The sequence below is a fragment of the Eriocheir sinensis genome, chromosome 47 (genome assembly GCF_024679095.1).
Source record: "Eriocheir sinensis breed Jianghai 21 chromosome 47, ASM2467909v1, whole genome shotgun sequence".
Taxonomy (NCBI): Eukaryota; Metazoa; Arthropoda; class Malacostraca; order Decapoda; family Varunidae; genus Eriocheir; species Eriocheir sinensis.
The window spans coordinates 6,305,578-6,332,661 of record NC_066555.1 but is presented as its reverse complement, the minus strand read 5'-3'; the positions used below and the strand labels follow the sequence as shown (position 1 = coordinate 6,332,661).

At 42.7% G+C, this 27,084-nt stretch overlaps 1 long non-coding RNA gene across 1 annotated transcript; it reads right to left on the bottom strand.

The window, feature by feature from the left end:
• Positions 1 to 258: 258 nt before the first annotated feature.
• On the bottom strand, positions 259 to 26,876 carry LOC126981304 (uncharacterized). The gene is made up of 3 exons (XR_007733883.1): positions 26,774 to 26,876; positions 16,497 to 16,648; positions 259 to 570 (listed from the first exon to the last, which is right to left on the bottom strand). It is a non-coding gene; the product is annotated as an uncharacterized LOC126981304 (long non-coding RNA).
• Positions 26,877 to 27,084: the final 208 nt, after the last annotated feature.

Below are 27,084 nucleotides of genomic sequence, written 5' to 3'. Positions count from 1 at the left end.
GTTGCGCCGAGGTGTATGTGTGGTGTGTGTGATGTGTGGGGGTGGTGTGTAAGGGTGTGATTATGATGGTTGTGGGGTGTGGGCGTGGTGGTTGTGGGGTGTGGGCGTGGTGGTTGTGGGGTGTGGGCGTGATGGTTGAGGGGTGTGTGGCCGTGGTGGTTGTGGGGTGTGTGTGTTGCTCAGTGGGGCAGGTCGCAGCTAATGCAGTAATGACTCGGAAGTGGTGATGGCGTGAGGGTGAGACAGGCCGGGGTTAGGTTATCAAGGTGTGACGATGGAAGACTAATGATGGCGCGGCCCTAAAGTGACGTTATAGCAGCAGGTGTTGGCGTGAGGAGTGAGTGACGCCCGGTGGTGTCCGCATGTCGGGGAGGTGTGATGATGGCGTCTAGGTGCTCGTTTGATATATGAAGGTACATATAGCTAAGGCGGCTCACCTGGCGGGGGGCTGGGCCTCGGTGGTCCAGGTGAGGCGCGGGGAAGGGTTGCCGCTGGAGGAACATTTGAGGCGAATCTCCTCCCCCGCCGCCACCTCCAGCCGATCCTCCGCCGACACGTCCTCGGGCCCGTCTGCGGCATGGGACAACACAAGACAGTGTTAGAGGCATCTCGATATGCTTAAACATTACTAATAAATGAAGCACAAAGGTCAGTCGTAAAACACACCTGCACCCATTGTCTCTATCCATTTCTCTACCTGTATCTTTCTATATATGTATAATAATGTTAATAATAATAATAAAACGGGGTTATAAGGGAAAATTTTCGGTCCTAGGGCTGAAGATATACATTAATTATGTGGATGAAATGCACAGGTATGTAGACAGATGAAAATGCAAAGAATAATGTTAAAAGAAAAATAAAATAATAACGGAATGGCAATAATGATGTAGTGAAAATATTTACAAGTGAAAAATGTTGCTCTGGCGATTAATCTACAGCGAGTTTATCCTGCTGAGAAATTAAAGCAACGGGGCAGAACGTCCTTACTGCCGAAGAGGAGGAGACGCTCACGACCGGGGCGTTTACTTGTGCTGCTGGACGAGACAAAATTAAAAAACATTATGTCGGGTACTGCATCGCATATATATAGTTTTTTTATGCAGTCCCCTACATAATGTTTTCTTGTTTTCTCTGGTCAAGCAGCACAAGTTGACGGCCCCGGCACCTGGGCCTGCCTCCTCCTCGGCCGAAAGGATGTTCCGCCTCGGTCCTCTTGTGTGGCCGGGAGTCACCAAGAAGGCTGGAGAGTTTTCACCCCGTCCTTTCTGTTCACCATTCATCCCTTAATTAACGCTCCGTGTCCTCCTCGTGCCTCGCGGTTTTCATATGCATAACAGCGGCACTCGCTCGCCGCCCTTCACGCTCCTCCATTTCCATTAAGAAACTTGTGAACAAAAACCCAATTGGAATTATTTATCATAATATTTTCTCAAATTCGGCCTCTCGCCGCCTTTGAATTATTGAACCTCATCTAAACTTAATCCTGGCGGAGTGGTTCGATAAAATCCAATTCACATCCTGAAAATCTGATTACGCCATAAAACATTCAGCAGCTCATTCAGGTCGAGCGGCCCTCTCAGTGATCCTCCGGGAAAATGTTGAATGTGTGATATTTATTCCAAGCATGAGCACGTCCGGAGAAAGGCTGTCCGGGCTGAGCCGAAGTAAGCCTCGCCAAGAATCCGAATATTGCTGCGTCTACTCGGACCCGAATACCCCCTCCTAATCTCTCTCTCTCTCTCTCTCTCTCTCTCTCTCTCTCTCTCTCTCTCTCTCTCTCTCTCTCTCTCTCTCTCTCTCTCTCTCTCTCTCTCTCTCTCTCTCTCTCTCTCTCTCTCTCTCTCTCTCTCTCTCTCTCTCTCTCTCTCTCTCTTCACTGTCCCCAAGCTCATATGATCCACCCTTCCCTCGCAAATCCTCCACTAGACTCTCGCAAACACGTCTCCAACATTAGGAGGAAAGGCCTTATTACAAGCGTCTTAATATGTGTTCGATCTTACTAATCACCAGAGAAATTCCCCATCACAAATATCATGCCGCCTTTAAACGCTTATATTACTACAGGGAGAATGTCAGGGCACCCTCCGAGCTCTCCTCCTCTTCATTTACCCCCAACACAAATCTTGCTTGGCTGTCGCTTCCATGCCTCGTGAAAATCTGTTGCAAAGTCTCGTCCAGAATTTTTCTTTTTCTGTCTGTCTCTTTCTCAGACGGACGGATGGACGCCGCGTGTCTAAGACTTCGTTGAGAAAAAGATGGTTTTGTTAGTTCCTGCACCAGCGATTCTCACGCGTAGATATACCGACGCAAAAAATGAAGATTGATACTTGAAGGATGAACCTCTGTGTGTGTCTCTCTCTCTCTCTCTCTCTCTCTCTCTCTCTCTCTCTCTCTCTCTCTCTCATAGGAATTCGTAGTCTTAATGCTTGCTACTCAAATACCAGCGACTAAACCCATGAAGAGAGCTGCCTCCCTCGCTTTGAAATGTGTTTTTGCATAGTACATTATCCGTGTCTCTGAAGGCGCGGCGTAACTGGGACTCGCTTAAGTGTCCGCCATAAAACAGGTCGTTGTGTCGAGGCGAGACAACCGCGCCGCCCGCCATCACCCGTTCCGGAATGGTCCATCAGCGGCCGTGTTCCCTCCGGCGGCGGCGCTGAAGGGGGGCAGAAGGGGGAGGGCAGAGAGGTGCGGGGGCGGGGGGGGGATGGAGAACGGTTGTTTGTGTGTGTGGGGGGTGCGGGGGGTATATGTTGGAGGGATGGAGGGTGTTAGGTGCGAGGGTGTTGGTGCAGTAGGTATGGGATAGGGGGAGGCAGATCGTGTATGCCTCTCGCTGGTGGTGGTAGGCGGGGAGCTTTCAGGAGGGGAAATGTGGGGGAGATGGGGTGCAGGAGCTATAGGGGTTAGATGGGGAGGTCCTGTGTGGCATGTAATAGGGTAGGTGCAGGAGCGGTAGTGAGGGAGGGCTGGGGATGCAGAGAGGGTCACATGTGCCCTTCTCTGGCGGTGGCAGGCGGAGGGGCGGGCAGGAATAGGGCCGACGAGGCATAAACGTGAAGGCATTGATATACGAGGGTGTAGGCAAACAGAAAGTTCCCTGATTGATTGTGTGTGGACGGGGGAGGCTGTGTTTTTAGATAGACATGTGAACGTATAAGCGCACACACACACACACACACACACACACACACACTCCCCCCTCACAATTTTCTCTCTCGTAGTACACTTCCACCCCCATTAAACCAGCTCCGTTCATTTCAGACACTTTTTCTTCCCCCAAGTTTTGCCAAATTACGTATATTGCTTTCCCTTCTCCTCCCTTCCAACACTCTCTACTTTCATTTGTTCCTTTTTTATCCTGTTTCCACTTTTCGTTATGGCTTTGTGAAATGGTCCCTCAATCTGGGCATATTTCACATACATATCCCGTTTCTTTCGCTAATTATTGCACCACGGACACTTGTAAATAAGAAAAATAATTGTGCATCGGGCGGGAGCCATATTTTCCTTCATTTTCTTTGGGTGTAGTCAAATGGAACTCGTAATCAGACATCCTTTTACCTGGTGCATCCTACTCCCCTGTCCATTATCTCATTAGGACACCTTGTACCCCGACCCCCTTCTCAGGAGTCCCATACCCACACCCCCTTCTCCCCACTCCACACCACCCCCATCCCACTATCCCATTTACTCCAGCACGCTTCACCGCCTCCTCCTCGACCCCTCCGCCAATTATTGCCCACCCGAATCACTAACCAGGTTGCTCGTCCTCCTCCTCTGCTGCCTCTCCGTCGCATGTTTTCCTGTCGGGTTCTTTTCTGCCCCGGGTAATTATTCCTTTGTGCTGCCCGAGGAACGTCCGATGATCTGTAAATGTTTTCTGAAGCAATTTCTTTACGTGTGCATCCAGTTTCATGCTGACACCCGCGCGTTGTGTTGCTTGCGCTCTCTGGTGTTTTGTTTTCCTTATCTTACTGTCTTTTTTTTTTCTGTGCTATCTCTGGTGTTTCGTTTTCCTTATCTCACTGTTTCTGTTTTTTCTGTGCTATCTCTGGTGTTTAGTTTTCCTTATCTTAGTGTTTCTCTTTTTTTCTGTGCTATCTCTGGTGTTTTGTTTTCCTTATCTCACTGTTTCTGTTTTTTCTGTGCTATCTCTGGTGTTTAGTTTTCCTTATCTCACTGTTTCTGTTTTTTTTCTGTGTTATCTCTGGTGTTTTGTTTTCCTTATCTTACTGTTTCTCTTTTTTTTCTGTGCTATCTCTGGTGTTTCGTTTTCCTTATCTCACTGTTTCTCTTTTTTTTCTGTGTTATCTCTGGTGTTTAGTTTTCCTTATCTCACTGTTTCTCTTTTTTTCTGTGCTATCTCTGGTGTTTTGTTTTCCTTATCTTAGTGTTTCTCTTTTTTTTCTGTGCTATCTCTGGTGTTTTGTTTTCCTTATCTCATTGTTTCTTTTTTTCTGTGCTATCTCTGGTGTTTCGTTTTCCTTATCCCACTGTTTCTCTTTTTTTCTGTGTTATCTCTGGTGTTTAGTTTTCCTTATCTTAGTGTTTCTTTTTTTCTGTGTTATCTCTGGTGTTTTGTTTTCCTTATCTTAGTGTTTCTTTTTTTCTGTGCAATCTCTGGTGTTTTGTTTTCCTTATCTTAGTGTTTCTGTTTTTTTCTGTGCTATCTCTGGTGTTTAGTTTTCCTTATCTCACTGTTTCTCTTTTTTTCTGTGCTATCTCTGGTGTTTCGTTTTCCTTATCTTAGTGTTTCTGTTTTTTTTCTGTGCTATCTCTGGTGTTTTGTTTTCCTTATCTTAGTGTTTCTCTTTTTTTCTGTGCTATCTCTGGTGTTTAGTTTTCCTTATCTCACCGTTTCTCTTTTTTTTCTGTGTTATCTCTGGTGTTTTGTTTTCCTTATCTTAGTGTTTCTGTTTTTTCTGTGTTATCTCTGGTGTTTCGTTTTCCTTATCTCACTGTTTCTCTTTTTTTTTCTGTTCTATCTCTGGTGTTTCGTTTTCCTTATCTCACTGTTTCTCTTTTTTTTCTGTGCTATTTCTGGTGTTTCGTTTTCCTTATCTCACTGTTTCTGTTTTTTCTGTGCTATCTCTGGTGTTTTGTTTTCCTTATCTCACTGTTTCTGTTTTTTCTGTGCTATCTCTGGTGTTTCGTTTTCCTTATCTCACTGTTTCTCTTTTTTCTGTGCTGTCTCTGGTGTTTTGTTTTCCTTATCTCATTGTTTCTTTTTTTCTGTGCTATCTCTGGTGTTTAGTTTTCCTTATCTCACCGTTTCTCTTTTTTTTCTGTGTTATCTCTGGTGTTTTGTTTTCCTTATCTTAGTGTTTCTCTTTTTTCTGTGCTATCTCTGGTGTTTAGTTTTCCTTATCTCATTGTTTCTTTTTTTCTGTGCTATCTCTGGTGTTTAGTTTTCCTTATCTCATTGTTTCTTTTATTCTGTGCTATCTCTGGTGTTTCGTTTTTCTTATCTTAGTGTTTCGTTTTTTTCTGTGCTATCTCTGGTGTTTTGTTTTCCTTATCTTAGTGTTTCTGTTTTTTCTGTGCTATCTCTGGTGTTTCGTTTTTCTTATCTTACCGTTTCTGTTTTTTTTCTGTGTTATCTCTGGTGTTTAGTTTTCCTTATCTCACTGTTTCTCTTTTTTTTCTGTTCTATCTCTGGTGTTTAGTTTTCCTTATCTTACCGTTTCTTTTTTTTTCTGTGCTATCTCTGGTGTTTCGTTTTTCTTATCTTACCGTTTCTTTTTTTTTCTGTTCTATCTCTGGTGTTTCGTTTTTCTTATCTTACCGTTTCTTTTTTTTTCTGTGCTATTTGTGCGGAACGGATAAACTGATGTGTGCGTTATGGCGTTCTAATCCCGACCCCTCCTTGCTTTGAGGGCTTAATTACACCCGTCATGATGATTTGCGCGCGTATCGTTGTGGACTTTTACCAACACGAAGAGGTTCAAGTGACGCTTCCTACATTTACCGGAAACTGGTGATCATGATGTTTTTTTTTTTTTTTCATGTGTGTGTGTGTGTGTGTGTGTGTGTGTGTGTGTGGTGATTGGTCTGCGGCTTCTGTTTTATCTTTCTTTTTCTATGTCTGTGTCTTTCTCTCTCTCTCTCTCTTTTGCTTTTTTCTTCACCTTTTCTCTTTTCTTTATTAATTCCACTTTTCTCCTTTTTTTTTTTTTTACGAACGACAACCTTTTTACACTTCTTCCATTACGGTCATATATTCTTCACTTTTTTCTTTTTTCTTTTAATATTTCACTTCTCTCCTATTTCCTTCCCAGTTCTCATCCTTTTTCTTCCACTATCATTCTCTTCTGCTCTTTATTCATTTCTATTAACGCTTCCTTTATTTGTGGACTTTATTTTCAGCTTAACGATTTTTGTTTTCTTTGTGTGTGTGTGTGTATGTGTGTGTGTGTCTTGGTTATGGTAATGTGGTTTGTCTTTTTTTTTCTGTCTTGCACGAGTTTGTTTTTCCTCCCAGTGTGTTTTTACTCCTGTTATTAATTCCCCCGCGCGTCGTGTGTTTTGTCTGTCCTCCTCCCCAGCCAATTTCACAGGCGTATGATCTTCCAACTGTCCGCCCCTGGTCTTATCATCTTGTGTACACACGTATTGTATTCAACCCCCTCGTATGTCTCTCTCTCTCTCTTCTAAATGATCGGTGAGTAACTTTTCTTATTTGTTTTCGTCTCCCATCTTCCCATCATCGTTTTCGTTCTTATTCTCTCTCTCTCTCTCTTATTTGTTTTCGTTTCCCATCTTCCCCTCATCGTTTTCTTTCTTATTCACATGTATTTTGCGTTTTCTTTCTCTATTCCTATTCACAAATTCGTTTCTTTCGTTTCCTTTTCTTTTTTGTCTCTTCTAACGTTCCTACCTTTTGTGTTTTCTTTTTCCTCTCATTCTTTCCTCTGTTTATTTGCATTTTCGTTATGTTTTTTATTTCGTTCTTTCATCCTCTACTGTTTGCCTGCTCCTCCTTCTTCTCCTATTTTTATTCTTCTTTTTTTTCTCTCTCTCGTCGTTTTATACTTCTCTGCTTTTCCTTTCATTGTTTCCATTTTTTCTTTCTCTTTCATTCAAGCTTCCCAATTTTTTTTTCCGTCTCCTCTTTCTCTTTTCTCTACCCTGTTTTTCAGTGCTGCGCTATTTTTTTTATCAATTGCATTTTGTTTGACCTATTTCCGTCTTTCTTTATATATTTTTTTTATTTCCATATACACCTTTTAATCTGCACTCTTATTTCCTTCCTTTCTTTCTCTCCCCCTTGACCTATTTCCTCTATTTCTTTTTTTTTGATATTTCCTCAAGCGGTTTTTCCATCCCCCCTTTTAATCTGCATTCTTATCTCCTTTCTTTCTTTCTCTCTTGTTGACCTATTTCCTCCTTTATTTTTATTTTCATATTTCCTCAAGCGCTTTTTCCATCCCCCCTTTTAATCTGCACTCATATTTCCTTCCTTTCTATCTCTCCCCCTTGACCTATTTCCTCGTTTATTTCTTGTTTTCATATTTCCTCAGGCGCTTTTTCCATCCCTCATTTTATTCTCTACTTTTATCTCCTTCCTTTCTTTCTCTCCCCCTTGACCTATTTCCTCTATTTATTTTTTTTTTATATTTCCTCAAGCGCTTTTTCCATCCCTCATTTTATTCTCCACTCTTATCCCCCTCTATTCCTTTCCTCCTCCTGACCCATTTCTCTTTTTCCTTCCTTTCCAGTCTCCGTTTTTTATATTTTCCCTCCACTCTCCTCTTGTCCTCCATCTCCCTGTATTCCCCCTCTTCCTCTTCCTCCTTACTCTCTGTGCTTCTCTTTATATCCATTTTTAACTTTTTCTTTCTTCTTTTTCTCTCGTTTCTTCGTATATATTTTTTTGTTTCCATTTTCTGCTATATTTTCCAATCTTTCCTTTATTTTCTTTTGCTTCCCTCTTTTCCATTTATCTTCCCTTCTATCCATCCTTTCTTGTTTCTCATTAATATTTCTCTCTTCCATTTCCTCTTCGTATTTTCCTTTCCTTTATTCCTTTCTCCATTATTCATTTTTTTTCTTATTTTTTTTTACATCAAGGGACTCGGCTCAAGGGCAACAAAAAGATTACAAAAAAATAAAGCCCGATGCTCTACTCTCTTCTACTTCTTTATTCTCAAATTTTATTCATCTTTTCTCCTTTACTCTCAAATTTTATTCACTTTTTTTCCCTTTTTTTTTAGTCCTTGCTCAATTTCCTTTCTTTCATATTTTTTGGATTTAATTTTTCACTCCTTCCCAATTTCCTTCCCCTTCTCCATCCTCCGCCTTTTCTTTTGTTTCAATTTTTATTCTGCTTTTCTACGCCATTACTCTCCTTTTCACTGTTTTCCATCTTTTTTTTACTCCTTTTATTTTCCTTCATAGATCTTACACTTTTCAATCCTTTTACTTTAATTTCCTTCATATATTTTCTCCTTTTCTGACCCTTTTCATTCATTTAATTTATTTTCCTTCATATATTTTCACTTTTTCTTGCCCTTTTCAATCCCTTTACTTTATTTTCCTTCATATATTTTCACTTTTTCTTGCCCTTTTCAATCCCTGTACTTTATTTTCCTTCATATATTTTCACTTTTGCTTGCCCTTTTCAATCCCTGTACTTTATTTTCCTTCATATATTTTCACTTTTTCTTACCCTTTTCAATCCCTCTACTTTATTTTCCTTCATATATTTTCACTTTTTCTTGCCCTTTTTATATTCCCTTTATTTTCCTCCTATTTTCATATTTTCCTCATATTTTCTCCTTTTCTTTTCCCAGTCCTTCCCTATGTCTTTCCCCTTCCCTACCTTTTCCTCCCTTTTCATATTTTCCTCATTTTTTGTCCTTTTCTTTTCCCATTCCTCCCCTATGTCTTTCCCCTTCCCTGCCTTTTCATTCCCTTTCCTTTCCCCCTTGTCATATTTTCCTCATTTTCTCTTTTCCCTGTCCTCCCCTATGTCTTTCCCCTTCCCTGCCTTTTCCTCCCTTTTCATATTTTCCTCATTTTCTCTTTTCCCTGTCCTCCCCTATGTCTTTCCCCTTCCCTGCCTTTTCCTCCCTTTTCATATTTTCCTCATTTTTTTTTCCTTTTCTCTTCTCACTCTTCCAGTTCCCTGCCTTTTCTTCCCCTTTACTTTCCCCCTTTTCATATTTTCCTCATTTTCTCTTTTCCCAGTCCTCCCCTATGTCTTTCCCCTTCGCTGCCCTTTCTTCCCCTAGCATCATGGCGTACATCATATCCGCGGGCGCCTCTCCTCTTCGCTATTTTCAAGCACACCTTTCCTTCCTCCTCTCTCGTAAATTTATCTTTCCTAATACACTCCTTTTGATCTCCCTTCTATCATCACGCATTCATTTTCTGCCTCTCTGCCGTCCTTAGTATCCTGACGGCGCCATCCTTCATCTATCTCTCCTCCTCCTCCTCCTCTTCCTCCTCCTCCTCCTCCTCTTCCTGACTCATATACAACCTCGTAATATTCTCCCCGCCTCCTTGTCTCTTCCTTCCTCCTCGCAGGTATTTTCTTTCTTTCTCATAAATCTTCGCCGTTTTGTCTAAAGTCTTCACTCAAGGGGGCTCTTCTCTCTTTCTCTCTCTCTCTCTTGCTCTCTCTCTCTCCGCGAAATCCTTATTTGGTCTCTCTCTCTCCTCCTCCTTTGTTCGGAAACACTAATATCTCTCTCTCCCAACTTTTTTTTTTCTCCCTCCGCTCTCACTGTTTGGAGCTCGTAATGGCTCTCGAAAGGTCTCATTTTCTCGGAGAATCGCTTGTTTCGCTTCATTGTGTAAACTTATCCCGGTATTTTTCTCTTCTTACGTCGTGAGCTCCTCCTTCCCCCGATGCAGCTCGTCAACCGGCCAGCAGACCTCTCGAGGAATCCACCGTTGCATTCTTGTCTATATGTTTTCTGATCAGATGGAGGCACTGATTACTTTGTGCCTCGTTTTGTGTATCACGGAGCACTTTATATCTGTCTGTAGATGTAGATGTTTTTGGAGGGGCCTGATGGTATGGCCCAGCCCGTTGTGGCGCAGGCCAGTGTTTATAGTGGCGCCATCTTGCATTGGCTCATGCTGCCCTCCCGGAGCTCATCTTTAATCCTAGAATCTAGAGTCCGGGTTGATAGGTGGTCTTCTGGACAGCATGTGGGTAGTTTTAAGCCACTCGGCGGCGGCTGAAAAATCCCGGCTTGGTGGCGCCGGACGGGGATTGAACTCGCGTCCTCCTGAACGCGGCGCCGTCACGCTGTCGACAGAGCCACCACCTCCCCACCTGGTTTCTGTATCTTATCTGTATTGTGGAGGCGTCTGTTGTTTCCTATATGTTCATGTATTCTGATTAGGTGAAGCGGTTGATTACTTTGTGTCCCTCGTTAGTGTATTACAGGTCACGCTATATCCGTGTGTGAATGCAGGTGTTGTTTTCTTTATCTGATCTGTGTTGTGAAGGAGTCTGTTGTTTCCTTTATATACATCCATCATTTTTTCAATATCCATATGCACCTTTGTTTCTATCCCTCCTCTTATTCTCTACTCTTATCCTCCCTTTCCATTCGTTCCCTCCTCTTTACCTGTTTCCGTGTTTTGCTTCCTTTCCTGTCTTTTTTAAATATTTTTCCACTCTCCTCTTTGCTGCTATCTCCTTTAGTTCTTTTTCAAGTTTCGTCACTTCTAAAGCACTTAAGTATGTATAAAGGCTTCCATTGGCTTGTATCTAGTCTACATTGAAAAATCGGCCGTTATATCCTTCATGCATAACCTTAGTCACTTTCAAAGCACTTTTAAATGCGTATGAATGCTTCGCTTGCCTTTTATAATCTAATCTACATGTGAAATCGTATGCTGTTTCCTTTGTGTACAACCTTCGTTACTTCCAGAGCACTTTGAACACGTATAAATGCTTCTCTGGCCTTTTAGAACCTAGTTATGGCTGAGTGGTTAGCGTGCGGGTCCCGCATTCACCGTGTGATGGACGACGATCGAATCCGCCGCTACCACCTGGGATTTTTCAGTCACCGCCGAGTGGCCAAGACTACCCACATGCTGTCCTGAAGACCACCCATCAACCCGGACTCTAAGGAAACCGTCCAAGTGAATCAAGAACGAGCTCCGGGGGGCAGCATGAGCCAAGAAAAGATGGCTCCACTTTAAACACTTGCCTGCGCCGTGACGGGGTGGGGGCGACTATACCATCCAGGCCACTCAAGAAAGCCTACAGACGCTATAGGCTGGCACGTTAAAAAAAAAGTTTGCATTGTGAAATCGTCTTGTTATTTCCTTAGAGCATAACGCTAGTCACATCCACAGCACTAACAACGTATATGTATGAAGGCCTATCCGCTTTTTATATCTTATCTGCATCGTGAAATCGAATGCTGTTTCCTTTGCGTTTAACTTACGTCACTTTCAAAGCACTCAAAACACGTCTGAATGCTTGTCTTCACTCTTACATCTAGTCTCCGATGAAAAAAAGTCCTCTCCGATTCCTTAGTCACAGTTTCCATCATTCCCGCAGACCCACAAAGACCATCACAGACTTCCCTACGTTGTACTGTCGCTCTTCCCTTTGTCATTGTGGGCTTTGTGGGCGTTTTTATTATGGGCCTCAAGATTTGTGCTTTCAATCATCAAACAGTCTCCAGCTTTCGTGCCCGTGTTTATTTTTAGTCCCCGTTCGCTATTCTGTTCGTCAGTAGCACCACCACCCCCGCCGATCCCCGCCCGTCAGTCCCCGTAACTTAACATCACCAGCCGCCGCCTCACCATTCATGTCAACATCCAGAATCAATCTCGTCCCTCCCTTTGAGCCTCACACTCCCCCATTCCGCCTCTCAGAATTTCTCCGCCACCTCTCTTTTGTAGTTATTCTTTACACAGCGACTCAAAACACACACACACACACACACACACACACACACACACACACACACACACACACACACACACACCAGTGCTTTCCTTTCCTTTCCTCTCCTAATCCTTCAGTCCTCCCTGTATCCTTTCAGCGTAGGAACCTAACTTGCCCTCACGTAGGAGTTGTATACCTGTGGCGACTCTCTCTATACATCTCTTTCTCCATCCCCTCGCTGCGTCATCCCCGTCCAGTGCTTCCCTGCCCTTCCTTCCCTTCATCTGACGCACCAATCTTCCCTTCGTCCTTACTTGTCTCGTTTTCCCTTCGTCTCATTACCATGGAAGTTCGTCTGAATTTTTACTTTTTCTCATCTTTTCTCAATTTTTTTTCGTCTTGAGCGATTTCGGGTTCCAATTTTCTCAGTATACGGTCACCAGCTGCCGCCGACCCTCCTTCCGTCCTCTTTCTCATTTTCCACTTCCTCGTCCCTTCATTTCCTTTCCTCTTTTCTCCGTCACTTCCTGTCTTATTTTTTGTCCCCTCGGCTATTTATCATTTGAGTTCCATCCCTGCTCTGCCCTGTCTCCCTTCCTTTCTCTTCCTCTTTCCGTTCCGTTTTCTCTCTCTCTCTCTCTCTCTCTCTCTCTCTCTCTCTCTCTCTCTCTCTCTCTCTCTCTCTCTCTCTCTCTCTCTCTGTCCATTCATATGCTAATTTTTTCTGTATTACTTTCGTTTCTGGTCTTCTATAAATAACCTCCAATAACCATAGGCGTCTCCATGGTGCAGTGGCAAACTACGAATCTCCGGGCCTAGGTTCGAATCCCGGTCGGTGCGCTCAGTCTGTCCAGCTGCTCATCCTTCCTTCGGGCCGGTCAATTAATGGGTACCTGGAGAAAACTTGCGATGGTGAACTTCGATAACTCGGATGTTGGCCTGGCCCTGTGTCTCTGGGTAAAGGGCTCTCACCTAATACAGCCTCAGGGGCCAATGGTACGGAGATGAGCACTGGAGTCACTCGCAGCTAACTTATGCGGCCAACTTTACCTTATCTATATCGTTCAATTTATTTATCCTTCAAGTCTCCATTCCTCTTTCCATATTCCCTTCTCTCCTTCCCTACCACAACATTGTCCTTTAATATATTTTCTATTTTCTCAATCACTTTCCGTTTCTGGTCTTCTTTAACCTCTGGCGTATTTGTCTGTTAATTTTCCTCCTCTCTACAATCTTTCATCCTCTTCCTCTTCCTCGTCCTGCTGTCATTTTCTTCTACTTCTTTGTTTTTTTCATAAATTTTCCCTTTTTCCAATTACTTCCTGTTTCTGACCCTTCCTTACCTCTAACTTGTGTACCTGTTAATTTTCCTCCTCTCTACTATCTTGCATCCTCTTCCTCGTCCTTGTCCTGCTGTCATTTCCTTTTACTTCTTTGTTTTTTTCATAAATTTTCCCTTTTTCCAATTACTTCCTGTTTCTGACCTCTCCTTACCTCAAACTTGTGTACCTGTTAATATTCCTCCTCTCTACTATCTTGCATCCTCTTCCTCGTCCTCGTTCTGCTGTCATTTCCTTCTACTTCTTTGTTTTTCTTCATATATTTTCCCTTTTTCCAATTACTTCCTGTTTCTGACCTCTCCTTACCTCAAACTTGTGTACCTGTAAATATTCCTCCTCTCTACTATCTTTCATCCTCTTCCTCGTCCTCGTTCTGCTGTCATTTCCTTCTACTTCTTTGTTTTTTTCATAAATTTTCCCTTTCCCCAATTACTTCCTGTTTCTGATCCCTCCTCACCTCAAACTTGTGTACCTGTAAATATTCCTCCTCTCTACTATCTTGCATCCTCTTCCTCGTCCTCGTTCTGCTGTCATTTCCTTCTACTTCTTTGTTTTTTTCATAAATTTTCCCTTTCCCCAATTACTTCCTGTTTCTGATCCTCCTCACCTCAAACTTGTGTACCTGTAAATATTCCTCCTCTCTACTATCTTGCATCCTCTTCCTCGTCCTCGTTCTGCTGTCATTTCCTTCTACTTCTTTGTTTTTTTCATAAATTTTCCATTTCCCCAATTACTTCCTGTTTCTGACTTCTCCTCACCTCAAACTTGTGTACCTGTAAATTTTCCCGTCCCTTACCTGACCTTCCCTCCATTCCCTTTTCCGTGTTCCGCTCTCTTCTTTCCCTTCACTTCCTTTTCCCTTCATTTATCTTCCATTTTCTCAGTCACTTCTGTTTCTGGTTTCCTCGAACCTCTTAACTTATTTACCTGTCAAGTCTTCCTTCGTAACTCTACCTTTCCTCCCTCCATCCCTCTTTTTCTTTCTTTGTTTCGTTTTCTTCTTTTCTTCCACTTCATTGTCCCGTAATTTATCTTTTATTTTCTTAGTCAATTCTTGTTTCTGATCTTTAACTTATTTTTATGTCAAATTTTCGTTCCTGGCTCTACCTTCCCTTCCTCCATCCCTCTTTTTTTTCTTTGTTTCGTTTTCTTCTTTTCTTCCACTTCATTGTCCCTGAATTTATCTTTCATTTTCTTAGTCAATTCCTGTTTCCGATCTCCTCTAACTTATTTCCGTCATGTTTTCCTCCCTACCTCTGCCATCCCTTCCTTCAATACTCTTTTTCTCTCTCCCTCTGTCTTTCGCTTCCACCACTTTATCTCTCCATATAATTTCTATTTTACCAGTTACTTCCTGTTTCTGATCTCCTCTAACTTATTTCCGTCAAGTTTTCCTCCCTACCTCTGCCATCCCTTCCTCCATTCCTCTTTTGCTCGCTCTCCCTCTCTGTCTCTCGTTCCTTTCCTGTGACTCGACGCTTGAGAACAGAAAAAAGATCACCCTCGTTGCTCTCGCTGCTGATGAAAGAAAAACAAACGACACCCTTAAACAGAACGAGAGGTGCGTCCAGGGGAGGAGGCACACGAAAGGGAGGCACTGGGAAAGACTACAGTTCATCTGGCATCTCATTTCGTCTTTTTCTGGGCGCTCCGGGAACAACTCGACTCCCCGGCACAATGGAAAAATAAATATAGTCACCGCCCTGGCTCTTGATGCACTTAGCTCATTCCTCGTCTTTTTGTTTTGGGTAAATATGAGAACTTGACGCATTTTCTTTTTCTTTTCATCAACATCGCATTTGAAACACACGTGGTCCGCTAGATTCTTGATTACTTATTTACCTGTCAAGTCTTTCTTCTTGATTCTAAGTTCCCTTCCTCCATCCCTCTTTTTCTCTCTTCGTTTCGTACTCTTCCTTTCTTCCACTTCATTTTCCCTACATTTATCTTTTATTTTCGTAGTCACTTTCTGTTTCTGATCTCTAACTTATTTGTTTTTTTTAGGCTCACCCCTCGCATATGTTTGTTGGTTTAGGTAAATATATAAACCTTACCAAATACTTATTTTCAACAACTTTTCATGTAAGCAACACATGGTCCGCTTGCCTCTTGGTTGTTTAAATTTTATGCCCATACTCTCCAACTGGCACACTCCTCGCAAATGCCTGTTATTTTTAGTACATGTATAATCCTAACCCAATATGTGTGATTATCAAGCCTGCATTTAGAATAACACATGGTCCGCTAGACTCTTATTTACTTTACGCCCATAGTCTACAACTGGCACATCCCTCGCAAATGCCTGTTGTTTTTAGTACATATATATAATCCTAACCCAATATGTGTGATTATCAAGCCTGCATTTAGAATAACACGTGATCCGCTAGAGTCTCGGTTACTAAAACTCCTCGTTCTATTTTCCACGTTTGGCACACCCTTGCAGACGTTTGTTTTTATAAGTAGGTATGTGAAATTAACCAGTTATTCTGTACATTAATTGTGCATATAAACAACACATCGTACGCTAGACTCTGTATCATATAACTCTACGCCCCTATCTATCCTTAGCACAACCTCGCATACGCCTATTCCTCCAGAAATTGACCTCTCTTTTTGGCCACTCCTATGTACTCTATTCGGGTGTGTATCATTTAACTCTGTCCCTATCTATCCTTAGCACACCCTCGCATACGTCTATTCCTCCCGAAATTGACCTCTCTTTTTGGCCACTCCTATGTACTCTATTCGGGAGCAGTAAGTAGCGGGCTTTTTCATTGTTTTTTTTTTTTTTTTTCACGCCCTTGAACCGTCTCCTTTTCTGTAAAAAAATATATATATAAACCTTACCCAATACTTCTGTCATAAACCATGCCTGTCATCAACCATGCTTTTAAACAACACATGATCCGCTAGACTCTTGATGACTCACACCGGACGTCCCTATTCTACTGTTGGCCCAAGCCTTGCCTATTGCTTCATGTGACCATATAAACTTTACCCTATAAATCTGATCAACAACCTTACTTTTAAACACATGATCCTACTAGGTCGTATTACAAGACATTTCATCTCCCAAGAACACTAATTTGACAGGGCTTTCGTAGGAGTTGTGGGCATTTCCAGGAGTAGTTCTATGAGCCTGCTGATAGTGTGACCCTTCCTCTGTACCATGAACCTGTAGAAACACTCTTTAGACCCCGATTGACCCCCTCTTTAACCTTTAGAAATGGGTCATGTGAGAAACGAAAGTGTCTTGTAATACCCCCCATAATAGACTCTTGATAACTTACACTGGACGTCAAGCAGGAAGGAGGCGTTGGCTGTCCCCTTTTTGCTGTAGGCGGTGACGGTATAGTGGCCCAGCTGCGTCCGGTTGACACTCCCCAGCTTCAGCACCTCCCCCGTGGCCTGCAGCGTGCCTTTACCGTGGCGCCAGCGGTACCTGTGGCCGCGGGAGAGGGGGAGGAAAGGTAGAGATGTTCTTAGAGGGGTTGAAGTGAGGGGAAGGGAGGGCAGATGAGTGGCAAGGAAGGCGTGTGAAAAGGAACGAAGTAGGGATGAGATACTGAAGGGTAAAAGGGTCGAAGAGTAATGAGAGAGAGAGAGAGAGAGAGAGAGAGAGAGCATGATAAAGATAGACAGATAGATGGATTGATGAATAGAAGTAGATAGATAGATAGACATATAGTTCCTTGCATAGACGATGAAAAGAGAAATAGACGGAGATGAATAAACAAATAGAGAAAAAAAAACTATGATAAAGATAGATAGATAGATAGATAGATGTATAGAGAGACAAGTAGGTAGATAAATACAAATAGATAATTACATAAATAGGTACATAATATTGAAATAAACATCAATAAATAAATGAATAGGGCGAAATAGACTTAAATTAATAGACAAACATACACGCAGATATATAGACACACAGACCGACAGACACACGGGGCCTGATTACAATACAGTGTTGCCATCAAGAAAACGTGTGTGTGTGTGTGTGTGTGTGTGTGTGTGTGTGTGTGTGTGTGTGTGTGTGTGTTGCGCGAGACTAATTTGCAACATAGTGGGCGATGAGAACAGTGGTGGCAATGATGGCGTGGGTGGGTTTAGAGAGAGAATGAATAAATGAAAAAGAGAGAAGGAGATTGAAAAAAGAGAGAATAAAAGAGAGAGAGAGAGAGAGAGTGTGAGCGAGAGAGAGAGAGAGAGAGAGAGAGATTCACTATTGTTTTGTCTTCTTCAGGAGCGACAAAAGTGGATCTGCTGTTGCCCTCTCCTCCTCCTCCTCCTCCTCCTCCTCCTCCTCCTCCTTCTCCTTCTCCTCCTCCTCTCCCTCCACTTTCCTCTCCCATTTTCTTTTCCTCCAGCCTACAAAAGTGGATCTGCTGTTGCCCTCTCCTCCTCCTCCTCCTCCTCCTCCTCCTCTTCTTCCACTTTCCTCACTCCCATTTTCTTTTCCTTCAGCTCCTTTTTTTTTTTCCTCCATGCTCTCACACTTTCTCTGTCCCTCACCCCCTTCACCTTAAGACCATTCCCCAATCCCAAGTCGATTTGTCCCCTCCCTTACCCCTTTCTTTCCTCCATGTCCACACCTACCCCCCTCACCCCCCCGTGTCCCTCTCCTCACCCCTTCCCTTCCTCAAGTCCGCTCCTCCAGCCTTCTCTTCTCCTTTCTCTCCAGTGTCTTCATGTTTTTCTCTCTCATCTCTCTTTTTCCTCCACTGTCCCATATCCTTCCATTCCATTCCTCCCCCTCTTCCTCTCTCTCCCCCTTTTCCTCCGTGCCTCCGTGTCTCCCTGCCTCGCCTCCTCCTCCTCCTTCCCCTGTGTCTTCTTCCTCACCCCTCCCCTCCCCCTAGTCCATTCTCTTCTCCCTCATTCTCTTCTCTCCCTCATTCCCCTTTTCCTCCCTTCCTCCGCGTTGCCCTGCCTCGCCTCCTCCTCCTTCCCCTGTGTCCCCTTCCTCCCCCTTTACTCCCCTCCACCAAGTCCATTCTCTTCTCTCCCCCATTCCCCTCTTCCTCCCCTCCTCCGAGTCACCCTGCCTCGCCCTATCCCTCTTCCCTCTCCTGTGTCCCCCTTCCTCCCCTCCCCTCCCCTAAGTCCATTCACCTCTCCATCCCTTCTAGTGTGTCTCCATGTCTCTCTGTCTCTCCCTTTCCTCCATTGTCCCATGTCCTTCCACTTCGACTCCCTTCCTCCGCGTAGCCCTCACCCCCCCTGCTGCGCCTCCTCCCTCCGGTGATATATTTACCGCGGACTGGAGCGGCTCCAGTGGTAATCACCTCAAGTTTAATATCTCTCATAAATTGGCCCTGAGCGCTAACGGGACCACTTTGGCCATGAGTTAGGTGGCCTCGCCGACCACGGGGCTCAGGCGCGGTGGTGCGCTGCGGAGGGGTGGGGAAGGGTGAGAGGGTCGGGGGTAGGACGCTTTTTTGTGTCCGGGTAATTATGTCTATTTTTCTGGTAGTTGAGCTTGTTCCAGAGGGCGGAAGAGGGAAAAAATGATGATTCGATGAAGAGTGTGTTTACGTTGGGATAAGAGGAGTGTGCGGGGACCTGAGGGTGGGGTGGGGTGGGGGGGAAGGAGTCTGTGGCTGCCTCCCCTATTTGCTGCCTCCACCACCACCACCGCCGCCGCAACAATAACAGGGCGGCTAATATGCACAGTCATGGCAAAAATCGTGCACTTTGGGTCAAAAGCATCAAACTTTGCACCATTTGTCATCGACGCCAACTAATCAAAATCTGATATGGATCACTGAACTTGGTTGGCTCAGGGGAAAGTTATGACAACATTCGTCATTATAACAAGGATATGGTATTAACTATGCCAGGAAACGTTCTTTTACTCGTTAACCCCGATACACGTCTTCCTCGTTAAGTTTCCTTGAAGAATACTTAATTGTTCTTCCTCTTGGAAAATCACATATTTTCTTCTTCGACAGCGCCAGGTACATTGTAATTAAACGATTCAAATTAGTATTAGCACGCACATAAAAAGGATATTACATTTACATAATACACAATCACACATTCTTTTACCGTCAAGAATGTTGATGGTAAAAGTCCAAATTTTAATTAGTTGAAAAAGTAATATAAACAGTTTGTGTGTGTGTGTGTGTGTGTGTGTGTGTGTGTGTGTGTGACCCAACCATCATCCGTCATAGGGCGGGCGGATGGTTCGTGATGCCAACAACGCCACCGTCATCTTACATCAGGACAGCTGTTTACTCGTGTGCATTGTTTGAGGCCATTACAGAGAAGGGACTGGCAGACCTCTTTGCTACAAAACATCTTTTCACAAATTCAGAATAAGCATCGGGATACTTGACCTCATGTCACTGATTTGAATTCTGCCATGATAAAGTGATCTAGTGCAAAAATCCATGGACGAATAGACAGCAATAACTTCAGGCCTGCATTAAAGTTTGCGTCGCTGGCTACGGAGACCAGACTCAGAACACGGAGCTATAGGTCCAGAACAGACACCCAGTAATGGAACTCCGATTACTCCACTGTCATTCTATTACACCAAACTGTGAAATCCATTTGCTTTCCAGGCTGATTCTCTTTGTACGTGGAGAATGTCTGTTTAGGATTGGCAGAGCTGCTGCAGTTACTTGGGGACCGTGAAGATGCGCTGCCTTGGTCACAGAACCGGCAACACTGCGGCCGACAAGTCATGGTTTAGTCATCGTTCTGGTCCAGCCAACACCTTCAGCCGATCTCCTGTGATTTTCATTACTTCCATTTTAATATGAAGTTCACCAAAGGGTACAACTTCCTTAGAAATGTATACAAGATTGAATGCACTTTTTGGAGTAGCATGAAGTGGAGCAGGATGAAGTAGAGTAGCATGAAGTGGAGTAGAACGGAGTAGGATGAAACGGAGTAGGATGAAACGGAGTAGCATGAAACGGAGTAGGGTGAAACGGAGTAGGGTGAAACGGAGTAGGGTGAAACGGAGTAGGGCGAAACGGAGTAGGGTGAAACGGAGTAGGGTGAAACGGAGTAGGGTGAAACGGAGTAGGGTGAAACGGAGTAGGGTGAAACGGAGTAGGCTGAAACGGAGTAGGATAAAATGGAGTAGGATAAAATGGAGTAGGATTTAATATCACTAATGTACAAGACAGCAGCTTTAAGCATATTTATGTAACATGTTTCATCCAGGATTCATTATTTGCGTATTACAAGCGCGAAAAATGTCATAATTTACAAATGTCGTCATAAATGTTGGTACAAGGCCTTGGTGCGAGTGATCCACACGAAGAATTAATTTGTGTGAATGACGAACTACGCCAAGTGTGATGACAAGAACAAAAGCAAGAACAAGAGGAACAAGAACAAGAAGAACAAGAAGAACAAGAACAAGAGGAACAAGAACAAGAGGAACAAGAACAAGAAGAACAAGAACAAGAGGAACAAGAACAAGAGGAACAAGAACAAGAACAAGAGGAACAAGAAGAACAAGAACAAGAAGAACAAGAACAAGAACAAGAGGAACAAGAACAAGAAGAACAAGAACAAGAGGAACAAGAACAAGAAGAACAAGAACAAGAGGAACAAGAACTAGAAGAACAAGAACAAGAGGAACAAGATGCTTCCAACCAAGGGTATATTGTTTCCCCTTATCTACCCGTCTACACCCACCACCACCACCACCACCACAACAACAACAACAACAACAACAACAACAACCACAACGTTAAGCAGCGCCGCCTATACGCTCACATTACTCACCATCATCACCATTACCACGACCATTTACCACATCCACCACTACCATCACCACAACCATTCACCACCACCACCACCACCACTACCACATCCATTCACCAAAACCACCACCATCACTACCACGACCAATCACCAAAACCACCACCACCACCAGCACGACCATTCACCACCACCACCACAACAACAACTACAACCACTACCACCACCACAACAACTACAACCACTGCCACCACCACGACGATGAGAATAACAGTAACAAGCTTTACATTAAAAACACTTGCACATCAAACATAATGGAACAGTAATTTAGAGAGAGAGAGAGAGAGAGAGAGACCATAATGTTGGGACAGGAAATACCCGCTGCTGTAGGAAAAAATAATTAGTCCTCCCGTAGATTAACGCGGTATAAAACGGACGAATCCTCATGACATATCCCTGCTTAGTGCCCGCGCGTTGACAGGGAGGAGGAGGAAGAGGAAGAGGAGGAGGAAGAAGAAGCGGGGTAGGAGGAGAAACAGAAATGTGATAAAGAGGGTTAGGAGATGGAGGAGAAAAATGTATGAAATAAATATTTAGAATGGATAAATGAAAGAAAAAATAAAAGAAAAATAAAGGAAATTTGACAGCGAAGTAAGATGAAACGGAGTGGGAAACGGAGTAGGGTGAAAGTAGGGTGAAGTGGAGTAGGGTGAAGTGGAGTAGGTGGAGTGGAGTTGGATGAGGTGGAGTTGGATGAAGTGGGTATTGGATAAAGTGGAGTATATATTGGATAAAGTGGAGTATATATTGGATAAAGTGGGTATAAATTGGATAAAGTGGGTATAAATTGGATAAAGTGGAGTATATATTGGATAAAGTGGAGTATATATTGGATGAAGTGGGTATATATATTGGATAAAGGTGGTATAAATTGGATAAAGTGGAGTATATATTGGATAAAGTGGAGTATATATTGGATAAAGGGGAGTATATATTGGATAAAGGGGAGTATATATTGGATAAAGTGGAGTATATATTGGATAAAGTGGAGTATATATTGGATAAAGTGGAGTATATATTGGATAAAGGGGAGTATATATTGGATAAAGGGGAGTATATATTGGATAAAGTGGAGTATAAATTGGATAAAGTGGAGTATATATTGGATAAAGTGGAGTATATATTGGATAAAGTGGAGTATATATTGGATAAAGTGGAGTATATATTGGATAAAGTGGAGTATATATTGGATAAAGTGGAGTATATATTGGATAAAGTGGAGTATATATTGGATAAAGGGGAGTATATATTGGATAAAGGGGAGTATATATTGGATAAAGGGGAGTATATATTGGATAAAGGGGAGTATATATTGGATAAAGGGGAGTATATATTGGATAAAGTGGAGTATATATTGGATAAAGGGGAGTATATATTGGATAAAGGGGAGTATATATTGGATAAAGGGGAGTATATATTGGATAAAGTGGAGTATATAAAGGAGTATATATTGGATAAAGGAGTATATATTGGATAAATTGGAGTATATATTGGATAAAGGGAGTATATATTGGATAAAAGTGTATATATTGGATAAAGTGGAGTATATATTGGATAAAAGTGGGTATATATTGGATAAAGGGAGTATATATTGGATAAAGGTAGTATATATTGGATAAAAGTAGTATATATTGGATAAAGTGGGTATATATTGGATAAAGGGAGTATATTGGATAAAGGGAGTATAAATTGGATAAAGTGGAGTATATATTGGATAAAGTGGAGTATATATTGGATAAAGGGGAGTATATATTGGATAAAGGGGAGTATATATTGGATAAAGGGGAGTATATATTGGATAAAGGGGAGTATATATTGGATAAAGGGGAGTATATATTGAATAAAGTGGCGTATTGGATAAAGTGGAGTAGGATGTAACTGAGTAGGATAAAGAGGAGTAGGATGAAACGGAGATGAAACAGAGAAAAATAAAACAGGGAAAAATGAAATAGAAACAGATGCAATAGAGAAAGCTAAAGCTTCCCCACCTCCCTACTCCCTCCCCTATGACAATCCTTTCAATCCCACATACTAACAAAACAAAATTTCCTCTCTTTGTACATTTTGACTCATTAACTTTGCGTAGTCGTATAATACCACTTGCTTGTTAGGGGAGTGCTCTTATTATGCCGTGAGCTCCAGCCCTTAATAACTTTGCGTCATCCTATAACTTTTGCTTTTTAATTATTTACTTCCCTCTTCTATTACAATCATTTCAGTCGCAATAATAAACATTTCTCATTTTTTGTATGTATATATTGGCTCATAATATTTAATTACCTCTTATTTTTCGTTCATTAGTTCCCTCTCCTGTGACAATCCTTTCAATCTCACATACTAACAATAACAAAATTTCCTCTCTTTGTGCATTTTGGCTCATTAACTTTGCTTAGTCATGTAATACCTCTTGCTTTTTCATTCTTTGCTGCCCTCCCTTGTTGCGATCCTTTCAGTCTCCCTAAAAATAACACATCATTATTATTTCCTCTCCATTCTTCTTCCTCTTCTCTAAAATCCTTCCAGTTTCATTCACATATTAACTGTAAAACAACGTTTCTATTCTTTAATTCCTCTCATTTTTGCAATCCTTTGTCTTCGAATAGCTCAAACTCTCCTTTTCTTTATACATTAATTACATCATCATACCATAATAAGTAAGTTGTTGATTTGGTGGCATGGTTTTTGCATAATTATATTTGACTACCTCGTGCTTCAGTTTAATATATTTACAGATTCTTCTACTTCATACGTGCGTTCCTTTGTGATTATGATTAGTGTGGAATGTAGGTATGTACATAGCGGGGTGAATATATTTTGAAATTATTGGCCTGGAGTCCCGCACGCGTTTGTGTATAACCAATACTGGTGAGGTCATTAGGAACATATATATATATATATATATATATATATATATATATATTGCAATATATATATATATATATATATATATATATATATATATATATATATATATATATATATAAGTTTATATATATATATATACAGCATATATATATATATATATATATATATATATATATATATATATATATATATATATATATATATATATATATATATATATATATATATCTATATATAGATATATATATATATATATATATATATATATATGTGGAGAGGCGTTGTGGTGCTGTGTGGTGGGCATGTGGAGTGGAGTGAGGGACAGAGGGGCGAGGGAGGAGCCTGGCCGTGCTCTGTGTTGTGCTGTGTGTTGTGTTGTGTTGTGCTGTGTGTTGTGTTGTGTTGTGCTGTGTGTTGTGTTGTGTTGTGCTGTGTGTTGTGTTGTGCTGTGTGTTGTGCTGTGCTGTGTTGTGTTGTGTTGTGTTGTGTTGTGCTGTGCTGTGCTGTGCTGTGTTGTGTTGTGTTTGTTGTGTTGTGTTGTGTTGTGTTGTGCTGTGCTGTGCTGTGCTGCGTTGTGTTGTGTTGTGTTGTGTTGTGTTGTGCTGTGCTGTGCTGTGCTGTGCTGTGCTGTGTGTTGTGTTGTGTTGTGTTGTGTTGTGTTGTGTTGTGCTGTGCTGTGCTGTGCTGTGCTGTGTTGTGTTGTGATGTGTGTTGTGCTGTACTGTGCTGTGCTGTGCTGTGTTGTGCTCTGCTGTGCTGTGCTGTGTTGTGCTGTGTTGTGTTGTGCTGTGTGTCGTGTTGTGTTGCCCCCGGCGCGCCCCGGATCCACGAGCCGGCGTGTTTCAGCGTCACGTACGGAAGCTCCGCCACGCTTTAGCGAGCTCTCAGGGAAAAACTCGGGATGTGTTCGCGAATACATATGAAGTGAATCGTTTGTCCTCTCTGCCTCACCAACAGCACCGCGTAGAGTGGACACATTTTGTCACCCTTGTAAACAAATTGCTTAAATCATTTTTCAGCGATTTCAGGATATTTGGCTAAATATTTTGTTCATCATGTGGCGCACTTTTTGGTACGAGTATAATATCTGTCTGTCATTCTGGGGCCCAAGTGTTCTCAAATTCGCCTTAACTTTTCTGCCTATATCACCAGCTGACTGGGAAATAATTTTTTTTTTCAATTTATTGAAAATTAGAAAAAAAAATACTTAAGCTGTTTGTTTATGAAGGTGTCGATATCCACACCCTTTTCTGTCATCCATGAATTAAAAGTGACCAATGGTATAACGATCTAAAAAATATCGAAGAGCAATAACGTTAAATAACACTAGCAGCAGCATCGCCATTATCATCAACAGCAACAAACATAACAACATTACGAAAGAAAAGAAAAGGAGAATCAGCTTTGTCAGCATCATCACCAACAACAACAACAAAAAAAAAGAACAAGATCAATACGAACATTAAATTACAATAAGAAGAATTATAAGAACATAAGAAAATAATGAGTCTACAAGAGGCTGGTAGGCCTATACATGGCAACTCTAGTAAACTTAATTCCATCTGACCTCAATGTCCATGAATTTATCTAATCTTTTTCGTTGAGGTATCTAACTATCTATCTATCTATCTTTCTGTTTATCTACCTATCTATTTATCTCATTGTCACTCACCACATGGCGGATATCTTTACACACACACACACACACACACACACACACACACACACACACACACACACACACACACACACACACACCTCCCCGCATCCCTCCAGTCACCTCTCCCGCACACGCACACTTTTTCCCCTGCACAAAGGCATTAACGTTATTGGGTTCACTGTCGGACTACTCCCGTAACTGTCGGCGAGCTCGGCGCTGCGTAACGTCCTGTTGATTAAATCTACGAGAGGCGCGCGTAATGAACGAGGCAAACCATGAATAATTATGGAGACACGCCGGATGAAAGAACGCCACAATCGGAGGGGAATAATAGCCAACTTTAATCAGCGATATTGACGAGTTGCCTTGTCGGTTCGGAAATGACTCATGTCCCGTAAATAAGTGTGGCCTGACAGGTGTGCTGGGTGGCAGGTGTTTGGGGTGGCAGGTGTGTGGGGAGGCAGGTGTGTGGGGAGGCAGGTGTTTGGGGAGGCAGGTGTGTGGGGTGGTAGGTGTTTGGGGATGCAGGTGTGTGGGGAGGCAGGTGTTTGGGATAGCAGGTGTGTGGGGTGGCAGGTGTGTGGGGAGGCAGATCTGTGGGGTGGCAGGTGTGTGGGGTGGCAGGTGTGTGGGGTGGCAGGTGTGTGGGGTGGCAGGTGTGTGGGGTGGCAGGTATGTGGGGAGGCAGGTGTGTGGGGAGGCAGGTATGTGGGGAGGCAGGTGTGTGGGGTGGCAGGTATGTGGGGAGGCAGGTGTTTGGGGTGGCAGGTGTGTGGAGTGGCAGGTGTGTGGGGAGACAGGTGTGTGGGGTGGGAGGTGCATGGGGTGAAGCAGGTTGTGACGTAGGTGTGTGGTTACAGATATGTGAAGGCAAGTATCATGAGGCAGTTATGTGATGAGTCTGGTATACGATGTGGTAAAAAAGGAGTGATGGGGCAGGTGTGTGTTGAGAAAAAGTGAAATGAAAATAGTGTGGTAAGACATTTTTTTTACAACAAAGGAGACAGCTCAAGGGCACAAAAAATGGAAACAATAATAAAAAAAAAGCCCGCTACTCGCTGCTCCTAAAAAAAAGAATCAAAAGAGGTGGCCGAAAGAGAGGTCAATTTCGGGAGGAGAGGTGTGTGATGAGCCAGAGGGTATGGGGGAAGCTTTAAGTATGGGTGAAGCCTTAAGTGAGCCTGAGGTACCTATTGGCTTCACTATATAAACAATGTGGTGATATACAAGTTGTAGTGAGAGACGGTGAGGCAGTACCTGACGGGCCCAGGGTTGGCTCGAGCTGCAGCCTTCACCACCAGCTCGCTTCCCTCCGTGACGTTGATCCTCGCCGGCGGCTTGGTGACCCACAACGGCGCATCTGTGGGCAAGGAGAGGGCGTTGGGTGGGGGATAATTGCACCTGAGGCTTTGTGAATTCTGTGTGTGACCTCGTGAAATAACTTGGTGACTCTTCTCTGTGATAAGCTAGATTACCTGAGTGAAAAAAAATGCAAAAAATAAATGCGAAACAAAAATATTCCAGGACACGAACACAATAACATGAAACACAATTATTCAAGACTAAAA